Consider the following 8,982-nt stretch of genomic DNA (forward strand, 5'->3'; position numbering starts at 1 on the left):
ATTTCCATTTGCATGGAATATCTTTTCTCATCCCCTCACTTTCAGTCTGTATGTGTCTCTAGGTCTGAAGTGGGTCTCTTGTAGACAGCATATATATGGGTCTTGTTTTTGTATCCATTCAGCCAGTCTGTGTCTTTTGGTGGGAGCATTTAATCCATTTACATTTAAGGTAATTATCGATATGTACGTTCCTATTCCCATTTTCTTAATTGTTTTGGGTTTGTTATTGTAGGTCTTTTCCTTCTCTTGTGTTTCTTGCCTAGAGAAGTTCCTTTAGCATTTGTTGTGAAGCTGGTTTGGTGGTGCTGAACTCTCTCAGCTTTTGCTTGTCTGTAGAGGTTTTAATTTCTCCATCAAATCTGAAAGAGAGGGCTTCCCTGGTGGCGCAGTGGTTGAGAGTCCACCTGCCAATGCGGGGGACACGGGTTCATGCCCCGGTCTGGGAAAATCCCACATGCTGCGGAGCAGCTGGGCCTGTGAGCCATGGCTGCTGAGCCTGCGCGTCCAGAGCCTGTGCTCCGCAACGGGAGAGGCCACAACACTGAGAGGCCCATGTACCGGAAAAAAAAAAAAAAAAAAATCTGAATGAAATCCCTGCTGGATAGAGTAATCTTGGTTGTAGGTTTTTCTCCTTCATCACTTTAAATATGTCTGGCCACTCCCTTCTTGCTTGCAGAGTTTCTGCTGAAAGATCAGCTCTTAACCTTATGGGGATTCCCTTGTGTGTTATTTGTTGTTTTTCCCTTGCTGCTTTTAATATGTTTTCTTTGTATTTAATTTTTGACAGTTTGATTAATATGTGTCTTGGCGTGTTTCTCCTTGGATTTATCCTGTATGGGACTCTCTGTGCTTCCTGAACTTGATTAACTATTTCCTTTCCCATATTAGGGAAGTTCAACTATAATCTCTTCAAATATTTTCTCAGTCCCTTTCTTTTTCTCTTCTTCTTCTGGGACCCCTATAATTCGAATATTGGTGCATTTAATGTCGTCCCAGCGGTCTCTGAGACTTCCTCAGTTCTTTTCATTCTTTTTTCTTTATTCTGCCCTGCAGTAGTTATTTCCACTATTTTATCTTCCAGGTCACTTGTCCGTCGTTCTGCCTCAGTTATTCTGCTATTGATCCCTTCTAGAGTGCTGTTAATTTCATTTATTGTGTTGTTCATCGTTGCTTGTTTCCTCTTTAGTTCTTCTAGGTCCTTGTTAAATGTTTCTTGCATATTCCCTATTCTATTTCCAAGATTTTGGATCATCTTTACTATCACTATTCTGAATTTTTTTCAGGTAGACTGCCTATTTCCTCTTCATTTGTTAGGTCTGGTGGGTTTTTTTTCTTGCTCCTTCATCTGCTGTGTGTTTTTCTGTCTTCTCATTTTGCTTGTCTTACTGTGTTTGGAGTCTCCTTTTTGCAGGCTGCAAGTTCGTATTTCCCATTGTTTTTGGTGTCTATCCCCAATGGCTAAAGTTGGTTCAGTGGGTTGTGTAGGCTTCCTGGTGGAGGGTACTGGTGCCTGTGTTCTGTTGGATGAGGCTGGATCTTGTCTTTCTGGTCGGCAGGTCCACATCTGGTGGTGTGTTTTGGGGTGTTTGTTGTCTTATTATGATTTTAGGCAGCCTCTCCGCTAATGGGTGGGGTTGTGTTCCTGTCTTGCTAGTCGTTTGGCATAGGGTGTCCAGCACTGTAGTTTGCTGGTCGTTTAGTGAGGCTGGGTGTTGGTGTTGAGATGGAGATCTCTGGGAGATTTTTGCCGTTTGATATTACGTGGAGCTGGGAGGTCTCTTGTGGACCAGTGTCCTGAAGTTGGCTCTCCCACCTCAGAGGCACAGCACTGACTCCTGGCTGTAGCACCAAGAGTTTTCATCCACACGGCTCAGAATAAAAAGGAGAAAAAGTAGAAAGAAAGAAAGAAAGAAAGAAAGAGAATAAAAGAATATAAAATAAGATAAAATAAAGTTATTAAAATGAAAAATTAAAAATTATTAAGAAAAAAATTTTTTTAAGTAAAAAAAAAAAAACTGGACAGAGAGGACCCTAGGAGAAATGGTGAAAGCAAAGCTATACAAACAAAATCTCACACAGAAGCATACACATACACACTCAAAGAAAGAGGAAAAGGGGAAAAAATAATAAATCTTGCTCTCAAAGTCCACCTCCTCAATTTGGGATGATTCGTTGTCTATTCAGGTATTGCACCGATGCAGGGTATATCAAGTTGATTATGGAGCTTGAATCCGCTGCTTCTGAGGCTGCTGGGAGAGATTTCCCTTTCTCTTCTTAGTTTGCACAGCTCCCGGGGTTCAGCTTTCAATTTGGACCCGCTCCTGCATGTAGGTCACCGGAGGGAGTCTGTTCTTCTCTCAGACAGGATGGGGTTAAAGGAGCCGCTGATTTAGGGGCTCTGGTTCACTCAGGCCAGGGGGAGGGAGGGGCATGGTGTGCGGGGCGAGCCTGTGGCGGAAGAGGCCAGCGGGACGTTGCACCAGCGTGAGGTGCACCGCATGTTCTCCCAGGGAAGTTGTCCCTGTATCCCGGGACCCTGGCAGCGGCGGGCTGCACATGCTCCCGGGAGGGGAGGTGTGGATAGTGACCTGTGCTCGCACACAGGCTTCTTGGTGGTGGCAGCAGCAGCCTTAGTGCCTCATGCCCATCTCTGGGGTACGCACTGTTAGCAGCGGCTCGCGCCCGTCTCTGGAGCTCCTTTAACCAGAGCTCTTAATCCAAATTTGTTGTTTTAAACCAAAAAGAAAAAAAAATGTACTGTTTTACTCTTCAGTTTATGTTGCTTATCTTGATTCTGACAAATCCTATTTTTTCAGCGGTTACTGGCAACATCCCCATGAAAGCATGAGGGCTTTTCAGGGAAGAATTATGGTCTGAGCCAGTGCTAAAAGCTGTGATTTCAGGTGGCTACGGTCTCAGCACCACTCACCAGTCTTTTTACACACATTGTTCCTCTTTTCCCAATTGCCCTATTGGATATCTTACTTAAATCAAACTTTCCCAAATTTTTGAGTACCACCTTTGGGATTTTTACCATATCAAAGTAGCACCTGAGGTAATAGTAACTGAATCCCTTTCTTCAAATTAATTTTTTTTTTTTTTTTTTTTTTTTTTTTCCGGTACGTGGGCCTCTCACTGTTGTGGCCTCTCCCGTTGCAGAGCACAGGCTCCGGACGTGCAGGCTCAGCAGCCATGGTTCATGGGCCCAGCCACTCCGCAGCATGTGGGATCTTCCCGGACCAGGGCACGAACCCGTGTCCCCTGCATCGGCAGGCGGACTCTCAACCACTTCGCCACCAGGGAAGCCCTAACTTAACTTTTAAACAGTACTTTTGCTTTATAAGTAATATCCATAAAATATTAGGTTTGATGTGCTAATTGTTTATTTCCAATACACATTTAAAAACAAAACTATTAAAATGAAAAAACACCCTCTGCATTAAAATAAACTCATAACTATTAAACTTTTAAAAAACAACTCTGCCTATGTACCCACGAAAATCGCCTCAAAGTACATCAGTGACTTAGCTCCTCCACTTTGTGAAATACTTTCCTAAGCCTTTGCTACCCTCCCCAGGCCTTCTACCCAAACCTAGCCCTTCATCCTCAGCAGACTCCCTCACCTCCTAGATTCTTAAAAAGAGAATCCATCAGACTTGAAATCCATCAAGCATCTCCCTGTATATTCCCACTCCATACACACCCCTGAAAGCACACCTGCATCTGCTCTCATCCTTGTTTCTTCCTGCTCTGCTCTCAGAAGAGGAGCCTGACCTTCTTTCTGTTAAAGAAATGTCTGAAGCCCATCCTGATGCACTGCCTCAAGGATCTTACCATTAACAAAGTCTAGTTTGCCAAAGATTTACCTAAATTATGGGAACTTGAATTCTTTAAATGATTCTGAGCTGATTTCTTTTAAAATAGTTTTTAAATCTGGCACATTTTAAATCTCAGAAATTCAACCTCCTTATTTTCTGAGAATTACAGGAATATTATATTTAAATAAGCACTTATTTATCTCATAAGTCAATCAGAACAGGACTTCTTTAATTTAGGAAATTTTATAATCTAATAATACCATCTGGACTCAGGAAAGCGTTACACATCCATACAATGAGACGTAAAGATCTTTTGGAATTACAGACATATAGACATACAGACACAGAGTTTATCATTTCAATTTTAAAATTTCAGTCATGAGTTAATAGTAAACACAGAAGCACAAAAAATTTACTGGTTCATATATCAAAGAGCTGTTCTCCTTCTTGGTGGAATACAACATACTTAACTTATTTGAGCCCAAATAAATGAATAAGCAAACAAACAAGACTAACAAACTAGTTTCTCTGTTGTCTCTCACCCAACAGAGAAAAGAGCTCTACAAATCATTAATCCGTTCACATGTTCTGGTCAGAACATAACACCAAATTCCTAATCGTTGCTACCAAGAGTGGGCAATGACATTGCTGTAAGCACAACAAAGACAAACCACAAAATTAATAGAGAACAATATTAAAACTAGAAAAACAGAGTGCAAAGTGAAGTTGTCATTTTGAGAGCCAAAAAAAAGATGTGTCTGGGCGTTAAGCAACCCATGAGCTGCATTTCCCTGGTCAGAACTATACCTAGTTTTGTTAGGTGAATCCATTGGGCAACTCAGTAGAAGACCTCCGAACTGTTAAAAGACATTTGGGAAAAAAAAGGTAAAAATCATGCCTCTCATACAGATATAAAATGAACATGTGTTAAAGATTGTATTGAATGTATTAATCAATGAAGAAACAAGGTAGACATTGTAACCAGCTCAAAGGAGAAATCAAAACCCACAAACTTATATAGAGTAAAGGAATGTTGAAATGAATCTGCAAATGGAAGCAAAACAAGCTTCTTCCACAGTGGTAGAGAGAAGTCAACTGAACCTCTACTGGTAAGGATAGATTTTGCATGTCTATAAACAAGAATTATTTTGTATTGCTATCAGTTATCTACAATTTACAGAGTTTTAAGATAGTTTCCATAGATTTGGAATCAGATAACCCTAATCAGATAACCCTGGGGGATTGTCTAGATTCTAGATAATGCAGTTGTCCACCTGGGCACAAATTTTTCCCATACAAGAGACACCTCACCCATGAAAACAGAAGAAACAGGGATGTATGTGAATATAAGCAAATCTGTAATAAGGACAAGAAATTAAGGAAGCTCATCTCTGATAAGTCTCTTGTGCATGCTTTCCCCTCTTCCCCCTTCCCACTCTCCCCATAAAACAAAACATGAGATTTATCTGCTACTACAAATCAAAGGAACTGGTTGCTATGAAAGGGCTCCATGCACAAAAATATCTCACACCAGCCTTACCACAGTGACTTTCTCATTTCAGTAAAAGTAGCCTTTAAGCCACAGATAGGTCATCTGGGAGATATGCTGTATCATCCTTTGCCTTGGCACTGGCCAATCCTCTGGGAATCTATCTCTAGGCAAGTTTGGGAAACCCTGCTCTATCACCTTTTAGTTTATGGAGTTAGCCAGAAGAGCCCTGAAAAGATGAAACCCAGGACTAGTAAGTTCTGAAAGGTCCTCGGAGTTCTTTTTAGGTGGGATATTTAGGAGGTGTCCTGGGGAGTCAATGGGTGCAACATGAGGGAAGGGGGAATGGCCATAAAAGGGAAGGAATAGTAAAGGAAGGGGGCTAGTGGGGAACTCCAACGAGCTTCTTCAGTAGAGCAGCTCAGAGAAATGGAGAACAATTAAATCAGAACCTTCAGGGGAGGGCTCTGGCACGGATATTTTAAAAAGCTCTCATGGTGATTACAAACTGCAGCCCAGGTTGCTAACCTCTGTTCCCCAGCTGAAGTTCACCAATTTCACACCAGGTAAAGCTGGTCACTGATACTGTGGTTCTAAGTGACTCATCTGTTCCCTGTTCAAGAAGATGTGAGCATTTTGGTTGAGCTTCCTCTTCATTTTAATTAGAGCAAAATTCCTAAAGAGGAAATGACTTGTGGGTTTTGCCTGTTTCAACTGAGTCACATCACTGAATGTTCCCTTTCGGTGAATAAAAAGAAAAAGAATAAGGTAGATTTTCCGCTTATCAGTGTGTACTATCCTGTTGTTGCAGTAAAATGAGCAGGACTCAGAAATGTGGCTGTAAAATGACAGGCTTGAAGTCTTTATTCTTTTCTAAGCTATTGCAAAGAGTATGACCTAGTAATACTACAAGTGGTACAGAAGGAAGAGAAATGAATTTGGCCTCAGAAGATGGTAGGACCAGTGCCAGTACTGCCCAGGGAAATCACTACACACTTACCTCAGCCTCAGTTTCCTTCTCTGAAAAATGAGATTTTCCATCTCTTTGGATCTATAATGCCACTGATTGTAAGATGCACCAGTTTTACATACCACTAAGAAAACATAGATGATTGTTTTATTCCACTGCTAATGTAAATAGTTAGAATTATTATGATGACAGCATTTATTGGTAACAGAGTCCAAATGTTCCAGGATATAAAAATAAAACGCTTTTTTTCTTGTTAAAAAATCGGATAAGTTGAGAAAAATCCTTTAAATCAACCTTTTCTAAAGTCTGTTTATTAAAAAATGCCTAGTGAGACTCCTCATGTGAGATCTTAAGATACAAAAGATTATCTAACTAAAAAGCCACCTTCCTCAGAACGTTCCTATATGACCTCCAAAAGACGTGTTTAAAGATCACTATCTCCCCGTAAAAAAGTGATTGGAGACTTACACATACTTAACTGGTGATAAGAACAGGAATTGTTTTCGTCAAAATCTAAATATGGGATCTTAAATATTTTGTAGTTTGGCAGAAGCCAATAGGGTTTCAATGCTGCAAATGTGTAGTGAGAAAACATGAGGGTGATTACAAAGGCATGAGGTGAACTGGGTAAATATGCTCAGTTAGTGAGGTATTCGATGTAGCTGGGAGGAGGGACAGGATAGAGAAAGAAGAAACAGGAGGAGAAGAGTAGGAGAACACAAGAGTTTTGGGGGGGAAAAAAAGACAACTGTGTAACAGAAAGGAGAGAACAGAGTAAGGAAATCTAAGATGTTAATTTGAACACCTCCAGCAACTGTCCTCCTAGGTGAGGCCTTCAATAAATATATAGCCTGACAGAAAACATTCAGAAAATATCCAGAAAAGAAACAGCCTGCCTTCAAATAGTGATATGGGTGGGTGGGACTATTTTTCTTATCCAATTGATTCTACACAAGAAAAGTGTAGCTAAAGAAAAGCAGACTGTGTGAGGGAGGTGGTGTCTGGAGACCCGTTGCTGGCTCCATAAGAGCCTCTTAGCAGTGAGGAGACAGAAACTGGGCTCCAATCCAGCCTAAGCAAGAAAGGCAATTTGTTAGCTCATGTAACCAAATCACGGAAAGGACTGAACGACCAACGACACGCTTCCTTCATTTCTTTTCCTGGTCTTTTTCTCTCAATTTCTTCCTTGGGGTACAGAAGTTGGACATCAAGGGCCTTGGGTTTACATCCTTATAGCTCATGAGCCAAGGGTTAAAAACAAACCAACAAACAGACCGCCAGACCCTCTACCTGGGCAACGTTCATCAGTGTATTCTAAAATCATTAAGTGAAAGATGTATGAGAAACTTGATAATGGAGGGATCAGGCTACTGACCTCACCTGAACCCACTGGTGCAGCCGGACATTACCTGCCTTATGTTGAGATGCAATAGGTAGAATACGCCCTACCAATGGGGCTCTAAAGCTTAAGAAATAAATTAAACCAGGACCTAATTATGGCTTTAGATCTAACTACAAACTTTCAAGAAACATGGAGGATAGAGAAACAAGTTAAACGACATCATCAGTAATACATAAGCCAAATGAAAGAAATGTGACGTTTCATGGTGCAAGTATCCGGTTTCCTCAACAAATCAAGAGCGTGAAGAGAAATGGCGGTGGGGGGAGGGCGGGAGTGGAGAGGGGGCTTTAGGAGATTAATAGAGACCTAAGAGGCACAGCAACCAAACACCATGTGGGAGGACTGAACCTCGTTTGGATCCTTACGACAAACCACCAATAAAAGGCAACTTTAAAACAAGGAAATTGGAACGTAGAGTGAATATTAGGTGACATTAAGGAATTACCTTAACTCTTCGAGGTGTGATAATGGCTGGGTGATTACTTTTTTTTTTTTTCCCAAGTACTCATCAAAGGAAGTTTAAGTGGGAAACGACGTGCTCTGAAGTGCTGCACCAACCCAGGCGGCTCACTCCGCATCACGGCAGCCTCACGCACCGCGCGGGTCCCGCTCGTTCGCCGCGTCCTCGAGGGCGCCGCGCGCAGGGCACGCCGCCGCGCGCAAGGCAGGCCGCCGCGCTCGCCACTCCCGGCATGCTCCGCGGGCCGAGCGCCCCGGCGAGAGGACCCAACGTCCCGGACCTGGGACCCGCGACGGAGCCACTTACCCAAGGTGCCCCGGGCCCTCATTTGCATGTCGCTCCGAAAGATGAACTCGACAGATCGTCGCAGTCTAGCGACTACAGCACCAAATGTGCGAGCCTCATGAGTGGGGCTCGACATCAAATTTCCTAAACGTTCGGCGATCGCCGGGAAGACTCTCAGTTCAGTCACCGTAAGTGTAAGAGTCCAGAGTCACCGTGCTTTATATATGCTGTGGGTAAGATGAATATCGTGCTCGCTTCGGCAGCACATATACTAAAATTGGAACGATACAGAGAAGATTAGCATGGCCCCTGCGCAAGGATGACACGCAAATTCGTGAAGCGTTCCATATTTTGTGCCCTTCCCCACCGTCCCGACCCCTGTGCTCATTAACACAAAAAACAGTGGGGTTTTGAGAGGCAGCTCTGGAGACCGCTCTGAGGCCTCCTGCATGGCTCTCCCACCGGATACTTCTTCCTCCCAGGGTCGATTCTATCTCGATGGCCTCCCGGCATGCCCGTGGCCCGACCTGTCTCATTTCTATTATTAAACTGCCTCGA

General features: G+C 42.7%; 1 protein-coding gene across 5 annotated transcripts in view; it reads right to left on the bottom strand.

The window, feature by feature from the left end:
- Positions 1-8,643, bottom strand: part of AKAP6 (A-kinase anchoring protein 6) — a 598,487-nt gene extending 589,844 nt beyond the window's left edge. For all 5 annotated transcript variants that reach the window (XR_013827168.1, XM_079913691.1, XM_079913693.1 and 2 more), the window contains exon 1: positions 8,125-8,643. The gene's annotated coding sequence lies outside the window, so the exon portion shown is untranslated. The remainder of the gene's footprint in view (positions 1-8,124) is intronic.
- Between the last annotated feature and the right edge of the window lie 339 nt (positions 8,644-8,982).

Source organism: Stenella coeruleoalba (genome assembly GCF_951394435.1).
Source record: "Stenella coeruleoalba genome assembly, chromosome: 2".
Classification (NCBI taxonomy): domain Eukaryota; kingdom Metazoa; phylum Chordata; class Mammalia; order Artiodactyla; family Delphinidae; genus Stenella; species Stenella coeruleoalba.